At 29.3% G+C, this 14,254-nt stretch overlaps 1 long non-coding RNA gene and 1 pseudogene across 1 annotated transcript; one reads left to right on the top strand and one right to left on the bottom strand.

The window, feature by feature from the left end:
* Positions 1-988: 988 nt before the first annotated feature.
* LOC136082523 (uncharacterized) lies at positions 989-2,421 on the top strand (annotated as a pseudogene).
* A 4,955-nt stretch (positions 2,422-7,376) lies between these two features.
* LOC136082258 (uncharacterized) lies at positions 7,377-9,820 on the bottom strand. The gene is made up of 4 exons (XR_010639529.1): positions 9,702-9,820; positions 9,536-9,607; positions 9,380-9,442; positions 7,377-9,294 (listed from the first exon to the last, which is right to left on the bottom strand). It is a non-coding gene; the product is annotated as an uncharacterized LOC136082258 (long non-coding RNA).
* Positions 9,821-14,254: the final 4,434 nt, after the last annotated feature.

The following is a 14,254-nucleotide window of genomic DNA, read 5'->3' as shown; positions in this document are numbered from 1 at the left end:
AAATCAATTTTTTTTTCCTTGCTATGCTAATCCTATTGGATTGATTGATGGTATTTTAAAAATCAGCTAGATTAATCCATGACTAAAAGTTATGCTAAATTTTAATTACATTTTATGTTTGTTTTTTGTTTTTTTTTAAACATATTCAAATAATTATCTCTTTTGAAAAAAAAATATCTTCGTGCAGTAACCAAAACAAGCTCGATTGCTTGTTTGCACAATGCAAGTTTATCTTTGTTATGAAGTTTTTTGTTTATTGTTGGCTTTCTTCCTTACAAATGGTACGTCTGTTTAAGGTAAAGTTTTGTTTATCATTGCTTTTTGTTTGCAAATTAAAAAGTATTTTGAAAATATTTTTTAACTTAAAAAGTTATTTAAACATTGTCGATACTCTTGATCTTTACTTTTAAGTTATTTAGATTATCTTGTGCTCATTTAGATCATCTTGTACTCATATACAAAAAAGTTTTCTAATTCCATTATTTATTCCTTCTTTAATTTCTATATACAAAACGAACATAATCAATGAAAAAATTTTGCACTATTTAATATTATGAAGTCTTTTTCTACACAAGCCACCGAGCAAAAAAACAAAATTTTACTTCGTTAATGGAAATTTCATTGATTTTTGTCTCGCTTGTCTATTTTAAATAACTTGTCGAGTTAAATAAGTAAATCGTTAAATAAGCAGACAATCAGTACTGCGCAAGCGTCACGCATGCGTAGATATAGCATAAAGCTTCCGTTAGGTAGGTTAAATCTATCCAACGTTCCTAGCTCGACGTCACGAAATAATTAAGAGTTGTTTTGATTTCAATTCTGCCATTATGGAGGACAACTGAGTTAGCGGAATTAATATACTAATTACTATATTCATAGTTTTTTCAAAAAATATATTATATTATAAAGTTTTATGTTTATATTAACAAAATTATAAATCTTAATCTGGTTTATTTATTATTACTGTTTTATTTTAAATTTAAGTTAAATATGTAAATATGCAAACATTGTTATAGAAAAAAATATATATAACATAGTCAACTTTTGTGCTGTATTTGGGTGTTTAAATCGTGAAAAGGGTAAATCTTTCTTTCGTTTACCAAAAGTGGTTTGCAATCAAGGCGATGATGGTAAGACTTTATCAAAGGAACGTAGAGAAAAATGGATAAATGCCTTAAACAGAGTTGGTAACTATTACGATGTCCTCCACACTCGAATTTGCAGTGACCATTTTATTACAGGTAAAAACTGCCTGTCTACCTTTGAAACATTTCTATAACTTTGAAAGTTTAATATCATTAACTGTTTAACATTTTCATGTTTTTATTTAGGAAAACCTGCTTCACTTTTCTCACAGAATGATCCTGATTGGGTTCCATCCTTAAATCTGGGGCACAAAAAGTTTAAATTTGAGGCTGAAAAATCTAGAGAACGTTATTTAGGACACAAAAATCGTTCATTGTTAACAAGTGGAAATAATTATATGTCTTGTAGAAACAGCATCACTGATTTAAACTCTTCTGAAGAATCAGTTGTAGACTTTCAAATAGATAATTTTGAAAGTAGTGAATCGAATGTCTCAGAAAGTGTTACAATCGATTATGAAAACTTAGTAAATGCAAGTGTTCAAACAGATATGACTGTCACAAATATTAACCAAATAGAAAGTGAGTATATATATAAAAACAAACTTAATTATGATTTGCATGCAAATTTAGTCAAACTTCATGTGAGAACTATTGAATAGTTTGATACAGATTCAAAAGTAACATTTTACACTAGATTGCCAAATTTGAAAATTTTATGTTGTTTGTTTAACTTTTTAAAGCCTATTATAACTGAAAATGGGAACTCAGTTTTATCGTACTTTGAAGAATTTTCTTTGACATTTATGAGATTGCGTTTAAATCTATCTATTAGAGACCTTGCTTATAGATTTGAAATTTCAAAATCGAGCTCATCAAAAGTATTTTTAAGATGGATTGGCATTATGTACTTCAGAATAAAACATTTGATTAAATGGCCTGCTCGCAATGAGCCTTATGGAAACTATGCCTTTATGCTTCAGAAAATATTTTGAAACAAAGGTGGCTGTGATAATTGATTGCTTTGAAATATTCATAAATAAGTCATCTAACCTACGTGCAAGAGCAACAACTTGGTCACAGTGCAAACATCACAATACCATTAAATTCTTAATAGGTGTAAGCCCACAAGGTGTGATAACATTTGTTTCTAAAGCTTGGGGAGGACGTGTGATAAATACCTAACAGAGCATTGTTCAATTTTGAAAAACATCCTTCCTGGAGATGTTGTTTTAGCTGATAGAGGTTTTAACATTGCTGATAGTGTTGGCTTTTATTGTGGGGAGCTAAAGATTCCAGGATTTATGAAAGGAAAGTTACAACTTACTTGTTTAGATGTAGAAACAACCAGGAAAATTGTCTCTGTTAGAGTACACGTTGAGAGGGTTATTGGATTGTTATGCAACAAATATAAAGTTCTACAAAGTATTATGCCATTAGATAACTTATATACTAAAGATTCTGGATTATGCTCAATAGACAAAATTGTTATTGTTTGTTCTTCTTTGATAAATATATGTGATTCAATTTTTCCTGTGGAATAGTTTTTTAAAAATTTAACAAGATTGGATAATTAGTGAAACTAGGATTTGTAACAAAAAATAAACAATATAAACTATTTTTATTAAAAGACTACATTTTTATTTCATTTGTATACAATAATCGTGATCAATAAAAACTTTCTTTTCTTTTTTAAAGTAGTTGTGTTCTTTTAGTATTAATTTATTTTTATCTGATATTTCTTTCAAAAAAAGATTTCTATGGCTGTAAAATTTGTCAATTAGTTCTGGTAAAATACATTCTTCAAATAATTGTTTACATTTTATTATATTCCTGTCCATAAATTCAAAATCCGGAAAAATTCTTTCGCAATACCAATCTTTTGATGCCCAAATAAAAAAATCACAGTAGTTACTTGATGAAGCATATAACTGACACTCAACCTGATAGTAATATTTATGTGATTTTTTGAGAGCTATATAAACTCCATTATTTTCCAGACAAGAATTTTTAGGATTTAATAATTCACTAATGTATTTATCTCTCGCACCATATGGACACTTTATCTCCAGACAACCATTTTCACAACAATCACAATTAATAGCTGCATCTGGCGATGCACCAAGGAAGGTTTGATGAACTGAAATAAAAAGCCCACAATTTTTTGTTGAAAGTGTCAAAATCAATGCTTTTTTTTCATGGTCATTTCCCCATTTTGTTGCTGCTGTGCAAAATAGTGCTTGAATGGGGTAACATATTTGCATAATCAAACTGATTGGTAGTTGGTTGATGCTTGCGCAGCATACACTCCTAAATTTTGAAGCAGTTATACAACCTGCCCTAAAGTAAAACCAGTTTTTACTTTTTCCTGCTTGAAGTCGCGTGGTACTTTCAACATTTTTTCTTTGCTCAATTGTTATTGTAATTCTTTTTTTTTACAAAAAGCTAAGAGTTGTTCAAAGTTTTAAAATATATTGTTCTGGTAAAGATCTGAAAATGATTTCTGTTATTAGTGATGGTTCATAAGGTTTGGTAAACCCAGGAATAATTGAAAGAATAGCTGGTTTTGTTCCACATTGACTCAGGTCTAAAAATAATTTATCAGTTTCCTCTTTTGTTGGAATAGAAACATTTTTTCTATGTGTTATTTTTTTTTTTTTTAATCACGCCATGAACTTTATTATTTAAATTACATTGCAAAGATTTGGCTGAGGTAAAATCAATATCGGAAACAGGTTTGAATTCTATAAAGTTTTTTTTCCCTCTTTTTTTTTTATTGCTGATTATGATAGAGAATTTTATGCTGATTAAGAATCGTATAAAAACATAGGTCTGAAAACCAACAAAAAGTGCTCTAAATCGCTGTTGAAGTTTAAAAATTACACTAAAAAAAACGCTAATATTCGCCATTTTTCATACTCGGTTATAAATAAAATTCTTTTCAACGACGAATTTAAAAAAGCCTGGTTTCTATCGAAAATGCAAAGCAAAACTGTTAAAAAATGCCGTGCGCATCATTTTCTGATTTATCTCTGGCCCAAACCCTAACCCTGTCTCAAATCATGTACTTTTAATCGCGCCAATCCCTATTTGTCAGTCGATGTATGTACATTCAATTGCGCCAATCCCTATTTTTCAGTCGATGCAAGTACATTTTTTTTTTTTTTAAATTTTTATTTTAGGTGCCCCAAGAAGTCCTTACGGTCTTGTCACAGAGCACCGCGGAAGTGCATTTAACCAGGAAGTTCACGCCTCCTTCCTTACCGCGACGCGAAAATTTGTCCAGAGCTCGTTTCGAACCTGGATCTCCTGCTTATAAAGCAAGCGCTCTTTAATAAACGACATTTTATTGCGCCAATCCCTATTTTTCAGTCGATGCACGTACTTTTAATTGCGCCAATCCCTATTGTCAGTCGATTTATGAACATTTAAAAAGCAAAGTCTAAAATCAATTTTTAAAAAATTAATTAAAAATATATAAAATATATTAACAAAAACATTTAATTTAATTTAAATATAATTTAATTTTGACGACAATAAAAACCGGGTCGCGTAATTAAAAAAAGATTTTCTAAGCGATTGGTTTTAAAATGTAAACTTTGATGTAAAACGTTTTAAAAAAATGGTGAATATTAGCGTTTTTTATAACCATGAGCGAGATCTCATCTCGTTCTCGTTTCTCGTGAGAAATGGGACTTCTCGTGAGAAATGAGAAATAGAAAATTCTCGCGAGAAGTAGAACGAGACTTAAAAATTATATTATTTTCCAAATTAAAAATTATTATAATTTACAAAATGCTTAATAATTTGTTTTTTTAATTAATTAATTTTTTGACTCCGTGAATTAGATTTTAGTTGTTCCAGCAAGTTCAACTAAATCAGAGAGATTTTTTAGCTTAGGTGGAAATGTCGTCCGATCATCCAGACACAACTTACACCCAGAAAAAGTAGAACAAATCATCTTAATCAGAGAAAACATTGTCTTGTTTAAAAGTTTGGCAAAAAAATTCTGAATTAATATTTGAAAAAGTTGTTTACATTTGACAAATGTCATTTGTGTCTATTTGTCAAAACCATGTTTACATTTTTTTTTTTTAACTTGGAATTTAATAAATTTGTTTTCAAAAATTGTTAAATTTCTCTTCTCGTCTCGTTCTCGGTCTCACGAGAAGTACTAACTCCTCGTCTCGGTCTCGTCTCGGTCTCGTCTCGGTTTGAAAAAACCTAGTCTCGCTCATGGCTAGTTTTTTAGTGTAATTTTTTAAACTTCAACAGCAAATTAGAGCACTTTATATCGATTTTCAGACCTATGCTTTTATATGATTCTTAATCAGCATAAAATTCTCTATCATAATCAGCAATAAAATAAAAAAAAAGGGGGGGGAGAAACTGCACTAGCGCCGGAAGTTTCAAGTATGAATGAGTATGAAGTTAAGTTAGCAGCCCGACGTACTTTAAAAAAATCATTTTCATATCAAATTATGAATATAACTCCGTTTATAAACTTATAAACTGGACGTTAAATTGGTTCCATGGTTCCCCATAAGAATAGTCACATTGTAATTTATAATATATACAAATAAAAATAGATAATAACACAGCTTATGAAACAAAATTCTACAACTCATATTCATAATGATGGTACGATAATAACATAAATATTACAGCAATATGGTAACATGTACAAAAAATCCTCTTACGACTACGATTTCGTATAACATTCCGCTGCTCCGCTTACTATAATTACGGCGACCGTCTTATTTTTGAAAACAAGGCGTGCTTTTAACTTCTATTATATATTGTTCACCCTGTGGTTTTGACGATGTACAGCTGTTTTACGATCCACCGTTCCTACCCCGTCATTAGTTTATTCTAATTATACGGAACTAAACTATACCGCCATTATGGAGGACAAACAAACGTAAACAAATAGATCGGCAATGTCAACAGAAAGCAAATATTTGTCTAAGTTTGATTCTAATGCAAAGCAAAGATATTTGGAAAAAGTAAGCTTTATAAACCACGTTGACCCATATCTTCTTAAAGATACTGATTTCTCCGATAACGTAGACAGTTATCCAACTGTTACCAACTGTTATATCCAGATACTGTGAACTATTTTTTATTTGCTCCTAGTCCTCTTACTAAGGATCAATTGAAAGCATATAAAGCTCTTGATTTTTATAATCAATTTGTATCAGGTTGGATTATCAACGTTGGTTTGAAATTATTTGAGAAATATGTTCTTATTCATGGCAGAGTAGGTTACTTAATTTTTAGTTCAATATTTAAACAGAAATAGCTTTTTTGTTTTAATTGATGTACCATTAAATCCATGGATTATTTCGGAGAAGTCAGGAATTATAGTTTGCGCACATTGCAATTTCATGGCTGGTCTTGGTGAAAGCTGTTTACATGTTGGGGCAGTACTATTTCATATTGAGTGTGCAGTTAACATTAAAAGTTCAAAAACATGCACCGAAGAAAAACCGTATTGGTTACTACCAAGCTCTAAAAAGATATGGTTATCAAAAAAATACATAGAATTTAATGTAAATCGACAAAATGGGGATTTTAGCTTTCATTAAGCTGTAATTGTAGATACTGTGTTTTGAAATTTATAGAAAAATTTGAAAATCCTATCACATTTAATTTAAAACACGGTATGTGTGAATTGTATTTGTTAAATAAAAATTATGGCCATTTAGGGGGTATTTAAGACGGGTGATGGGTCAGCCGACTCCTCCTAGATCTAAATTTTGTATTCAATATTTTGAAAAATCATTAATTCTATTTATCATTCGCCAAGAAGACGTGGCTTAGTGAAAAATTGAGTCATCCTATTCCTCCTAGAATAAAGTCTAAATACTCCCCTAATTCCAATGAACTAACAAATGTTTAAATTGTTTTATGAGTGGAGTATTTTTACAAACTTGTATGAAAGTTCAAAATAATAACCAATTAACAAATGCTTATTTCGCACTAATTTACTTAAACTAGTATTGAATTTCTATTTAAATGCTCAATTAGTAAGCAACGTCCACATGGTAGTGGTTGAATCTAGTCTTTTAAAGCACCACATTTTGTTGGTATTATGAATCATTTGCTTTTACTTACCACAAACTGTATTTTATTAATGCTCTTTAATCTCAACCTAAAAATTATCATACTAAATTGCATAATTTACTGGTTTCAAACTAAAGAATAACAGATAAATGACAGATTTAATAAAATTATGTGAAAGCTAAAAATAATCTCTTAAAATAAAATTCAAAAATGAAAACAAATATGTATGTAATTCAATAATTCAAAAATGAAAACAAATATCACTTTCTTTATTGCATAAAATATATAATTTGAAAATACCTAGTCTTCAGGTAGAACAATTCTTACAGTTTCATATAATAATAACAACAAGTGTAAACAAAATTAATAATTGTAAAACATAATAAAATAATTGTAAAGTACTTATTCAGTCTTTATTAAGTCATATTCAGTCTTTATTAAGTCTTACTAACGCCCATTTCATCAACCAAATCTTCTGAAGTGACAGACACTGGAAGATTTATCCAAAAATGTTTTCTGTTTTCTGGCATTACTAGAACAAGTTTGTCAACGATTCCTTTTTTTTATTGAGGTTAATTCCTCTATGTTGAGTATTTTTTTAGGGGCATTTGTTTTAATGTTTTTTAATAAATTATTTTGTAAGAAGTTTAAAGTCTTTGGCTCTCCATTAAAATCTGTCCAGTATTCCATAAAAGTTGATTATCTTGAAAATTTAGCCATAACAACATTGTTCATTTTAAATCCACACAATGTATCTGTTTTTACATTGGTAGTCCTTTTTTTATTTTGCCACTCATAAAAATCTTTCAATTCTAAAATATTTAAATTTTGTCGGCTTTAGGAAATAAAATTATTAAGGTCTTCAAAGTCATATATATGCCTAATTTTTTTAAATTTTTTTTCAATATTTCCATGGACCCCATCAGCTGTCATATGGGTATGACCCTTAGTTAGGTATTTCATTGTTACTGATTTTGTATTTTGAAATAAGGAATTTGTTGAATTTAAATTACATACCAATGCCGTGTATAAGGTCCAATTTTTTTTCTGGTCAGTGCAATTATCAGCAAAATTTGTACATCTCTTTGGTTACTAATTAAATCCAATATTGAGTCTGTAACATTTTCAGCTTTACACCCAGCAATGGCTTCATGCCAAAGTACATAGTGGCATAAGGCATTTGGATTTAATTGAGCAAATGTTTTATTAAGTACCACTAGTCTACTGGTGAAAAAAGAAGATTTAGTATCTCGCATATTAGGAATTAATATAACTTTTTGTAAGTCCATTGAGTAGATACAAGTTAACTCAATACTCAGTTTAGAATCTTCCTTATATTTCGACGTTGCTGCTACAGCCTTGGCTATGGTTTTCTAGAAGTGTAATATTATCTGTAATTTCATTCTCAGTAGAATTTTCAATTATATTTTGATAGGTATAGCAATCTTCATATTTGTTATTTGTGGGGTTTCTTACAGATGTATTTAAACTCTTGAGAACAATAGTTTTTATGTTGAGAGCAACAATCATTATACATGGCTTTTACTGTTAGTCCAAAAGGCAAGTACATTATATTTGGTGCATCTTACAGATGGTTTGTACAGCCGTATATGATCAGCTATAATATCTTTGGGTATATATTTTTTAATATTTTGCTGTCCTCTATTTTCAGTAATAGATAACATAAAAAAATTACTGTTCATATTTTTAACTAGTTCTGTTAAAACAGAATCATTTGTATAGCCAAGAACATTTAGAAGAGCGGTCTTACATACCTGTACTTCTTTTTTTTGGAGTCTGGAAGTTTGTAAATCCTGGATTGTGACTTTTTAAAGCTATCAACAGAACCCTCCTCTGTTCTTCGACGTTTTACAGATGAAATTGTTACACATTTTGCTAAAAATTGTCTCCTCTGGACATACGTTGTCAGAGACCAATAAGTTTTCCATAAAAACTTTTGATGATCAGTGGATAGATTGTCTCTACAATTATTTCTACACTCTACAGGTCATGTAAGAGAACGGTTTGGATGTTTTGTCTGGACATTGACATTTTTTTAATTCCCTTTTTTCTCATAATACTGCTTTCTTATCTGTCGGATTAAACTTTTTCTTTTTCCTTGCAGTTTCAATAAGTTAATTATCTGGAATATGTAAAATATTTATATACATGTAAATATGATGTAGTAACAACTGCATTGTTGTAGGTATATATAAATTATTTAGTACCTTGATGTTCAGTAATTGGGATTAAATCAGGATCAAAGTTACTGTCATCCAAATCCTCTTCAACTAAAAAGTATAAATACTAGTATACAATTTTATGTGACATTTAAATATGATTTATTAACAAATGCATTGTTGTGTATATAAATTATTTAGTACCATAATGTTCAGTAATTAGAATATAATCAGGATCTAAGTCACTGTCATCCAAATCCTCTTCAACTTCTTCAACTAAAAAATATAAATATTAGTTTACAAAATGATGTGACATGTAAATACGTTATATTAATAAATAAATCTATTGTGTAAATAATTTATTCAGTACCTTGATCTTCAGTTATTGGAAAAAAATTGCTGTCATCAAAAAAATTTACAACTTCTTCAACTAAAAGATATAATAAACACTAATATAAAATATAAGATTACGTGTTAATATGTTGTGCAACTAACTAAATACTATGTGTGTATAAAACATTAAGTACTTTCATTAACAGTAATAGGAATAAAATCAGGATCTAAATCATCTTCAACGTTGAATTACATGTTAATGTAAATACATAATATAATAATTAGTAATTACTTAAGAGAACATACGTACGCGTCTTGGTAATGCATAATTGTGATCCCACTCCATATTTCTTTTTTTGATTAGTTATTTAATGTAAAAATTTAAGAATTAAAAAAAAATTGTTGCTAGTAGTTAGTTACTGTGTTTTGTTTTTGAATTTCACTACGCTTGAAATATATTTTCGGCAGATTAAAATCATAACAAATTCAAAACACACTATCTACAACTTTGTGTAGATACTGGGTTTTGTTATTATTTGTTTTATTTATCAGAATAAAATGTTGTAGTTACTGTGTGGTAACTCCTGATATAATTGTCTGTTTCCAAAGAGGATATTACATACAAATTCTGCATGAGTTAGTATCAAAGAGTATATAAAAAAGTAAATATTGATAAAAATGTTGGTTACTGTGTTTTGACGTTGTACAGTTGAAGATAAGTAGCCTTGCTTCCGCTAGGTATAGACTCAAAATGCTTAAATTTCAGCATTAATCAATTGACACCAGTTATAATTACTCTGTTGAAGATGTTTATCGGTATGTCTCTGACAAAATAATTATTTATTAAGTTAAAAAAATGTCAACTTTGTAGTATGTGTATATATAATCAACTATTTAAGTTAAACTTTAGTTTAATTTATGATTATGAGTTTATTATTATTGTATATTTTATTTTATTGTATATTTTTGACGTTAATTTTTTACTGTCTCAGCATCTCAAAACCCACAGTTGTTTTGGGACTACCATTTTTTGCATAGGTTTATTTTTTAATTTTGCTCAGAACTATTTAAACAGTTCTGAACAAAATTGACAAATATCTGTCAATTTTGTTACATATTTAAGTGTTGCAATTAAGTAACACTAGATAAATTTATTGAAAACAATCCAAGATTAAATAAACCTTTAATCAAGTTTATGAGTCTATCTTTGTTGTAAATTCATTATGGATTTAAATCTAATTTTCAAAAACTGACCCAAGTTACAATTCAAAAAAAAGCTTTTTGTAAGGACCACTAATTTTTAAACCCTTCTACTTGATGGACTTTTATAGTTTAAGTTAATATACTTATATTAATACAAAGTAATTTGTATAGAAATGTATTAGTATAGACCTTTTTGGACCTCTAGCCTTAACAAAACTTGAAGACAAATATATTATTACCATTACTGATCATGGAAGTAAATATATTGAAAAGTTAACAATTTATGTTATTACTTTATTATATAGATTTGATACTCTTCGAAAATCTCCAAAATTTGTGATTATTTTGATAAAGTCTGCTTATTTCCCTCAAACTAATCAACGAGAAAAAATTTCAAAGTTTAAACAGGTAATAATAAAGTTTAGAAGAAAGCTGTTTATTAATGATAGCATCATTGTAAAAAGGCGCTGTAGAAGTTCAAAGTTTTCTAAAGTTTTCTTTAAAGTTTGTCAATGCAGTTTAAAGACAAGGCTTTAGATATTGTAGGAAAAACTCTAATTATTAGTATTATTATTATTAAGTCAATAGTTGTAAATATTTTTTTTTAATTGACTTAATACAGAAAAAAAAAAATAAAGTTGTAAAATTGGTTTTAAAAATAAAGATAAGTTAAGAATTCCTCTATATTTCACTTTCATTTAGTTACTATCAGAACTGTGTTTGCACTTATATAGTATTACTTTTGTAATTTAACATTTAAAGTCACCTATTATTACTAAATCCACGTTTGAGTCATGTTTTATGTGACAGATGCAAAATGTCGTTATTGAGACATCTTGAAAAATGAAAGTAAAATTATTTAATTATGAGCTACATTTGTACAATTTTAGTTGTAATCGATGCCTAGAAGCATTATAAAGAATATTAAAAGATGGAAACAATGCTTTCTCCATCACAGTGAGTGGAAAAAAAAGATAGCGATCGCCACACCACTATTACCATTTTTCAATCTTCAAGAAATGATTTTTCTCGTTTTATATTTTAAACTGAAGATTTGGTTAATAAAAAACTACGTAAGATAATATATGTTAAAAAAAATAAATAAAGTTATTGAAAATAATAAATGCGAAGAAGAAAAAGTTGAATGTTTTAGGCGACATTTTGATAAAACCGCACACTTGAGAAAACATTGAAATTTTTAAATTTTAACTTTTTTATTATTATTTTTTTTAACACAACTTATATTTAAGAAACTATATTAAAGTTTTTACATTTTTTACAACAAAAAAATTTAGTTCCAACTACATATTTAATTGGTAAACATGTTTCTTTACACAACCTTTTTCGACACATCGAATTTTCGCATTGCAAAATATGTGCGTAACTGTACTCTACACTTTTTACATTTTGCAACTTTTAATCGTTTGGCTGCTAGTAATTGTTCTTCATTATTGTTTTGCTAAGGTAGCTCAGCATTGTCATGCTCAAGCATTTCAGTACCTGGCTTAGAGAGTCTACGCTTTGCTCTAAATTTTGCAACTTTCACGGCTTCTTTGTTGCTTTTTCTTCACCTTTTTGTTTGAGGAACTCGATCACATTTACTTCGGTAATACATTTTCCGTCAAGTTTTGACATGTTGCACTGCTTCGATTTCTTAACATGCAATTGATTTTTGGCTTGAAAAAACTGCTTTAACTCTATATCGATACTGTTTTTGCGACACTCAACACATGCTTGATACCTATCAAAACTTGAAACTGGTGTAGCTAAGAAAGATGGTAATCGGTGTGTAGTTGGAGTAGGTACTGCGGCGGCTGTTGAAGATGATGAAGCTGTGTCTGAGCAAGATGGTGTAGGTGCTGCGTAGGCTGCTAAAATTGATGAAAGTAGATTAAACATTTGTGTGATTGCTAATGCCTTATGATTTATGTTGTTTTTATAAGCGGAAATAAAAGCCAGTGTACTGGAAACCAGTAATTGCATGCAAGTGTGTAAAACATTTACCACTCTCGTACAGCAGTTTGAGCGAAAGTGGAAATTTTGTTTATCTAAATTCTTACATTTTGAGTCTTTCTAATGCTTTGTAAGAATTTCTTTTCATGCTTGTTTGACATGACAACAGACACCTCGATCTAATGTTTGTAGAATATGTGAAGAATGCTCTGGTAGACAAATCAAGATTATATTGTGCTTTTTGAACAGCAATACTGCTTCCAAAGTTATGTGAGTTGTATGCATATCTAATACAAAAATATGAATACCACCAATTTGCTCAGTTTTTGGTATAAATACTTCTTTCAGCCATTCAATAAGTGTATCGTGCTCCATCCAACTTGATTTTGAAATTGAATATTTGGTGCCAACTGGACCACCTCTTGCCCAGTCAGGACAAAAGTTTCTTTTGGCTTTGTATATTAAAAATGGTGGTGCAAAATGCCCATCAGCCTTGCAGCAATTATTTACAGTATAATGAATTTTTTCATTGTTCCCAGTAAGTTAATGCACGTCTTGTCCCTTTTCAACACACTACGGTTGCTTTGCTTTGAACACCCAAAAAACCTGTTTCATCACAATTCCAAATGTACGACCCAGAAGTTATACCAGTCTGGTAATATTGCTTGGCGACGCATTCAAAATAACGATCAATTATTTCTGGCGTACAAGAAGCGGCTCTTTTAGATGCTAAGTTATTCGCTTTTCTTGTTGAAATTTCTTTGGACCATCTCTTCATAAAGGCATAAAACCAGTTTTTACCAGGCTTGCCAATTTTGAATAAGTGCAATTGCTCTTCGTATTTAAGGTAGCCACATACAAAATCTAGGATTTTATTTCGGGTTAATCCATAACCCCAGTCACTAAATAATTGTAACGCATGCACCATTAATCTTTCTGTTTCATTTGAGAGTACGTTGTTGTACCTGAGCCATGGAAGCCTTTGTTGTTGTTATTTTGGCGATCTTTGAGCGTTGAGACTGGAACGCCATGTTTGAATGCAGCTTTTTTAGTGATGTTTTATTTTCTTTGATATCAGTTAATGCGGCTAGTATATCGTCTTCCTTGTATGCTTTTGTTTTTTTAGTTAACATGTTAAAGTGAGTGAGTTAAATTGAATTGAGTGAGTGATGAGATTTGATTGAGAAATAATATTTTTGATTGAGAAATTTTTGATTGAGAAACAATTGATTGAGAAATAATATAATAACTGGTTTTTAATGAGTAAGAGATGATTATATTAACAAATAACATTATAGTTCATTTTTAATTAAACTGGAATTAACACTAAATTAATTAGATAAAGATAGGCGCCAAGTCACTTTCATAAAAGAAAACTAATTATTTAATCGAGTGTACGAGTTTTTTTTACTTTTTTGATTTTTTATTTAACTT

The sequence above is a fragment of the Hydra vulgaris genome, chromosome 07, assembly GCF_038396675.1.
Source record: "Hydra vulgaris chromosome 07, alternate assembly HydraT2T_AEP".
Classification (NCBI taxonomy): Eukaryota; Metazoa; Cnidaria; class Hydrozoa; order Anthoathecata; family Hydridae; genus Hydra; species Hydra vulgaris.
The sequence above is the reverse complement of the archived record's forward strand: the minus strand, read 5'-3'. Positions and strand labels throughout refer to the sequence as shown.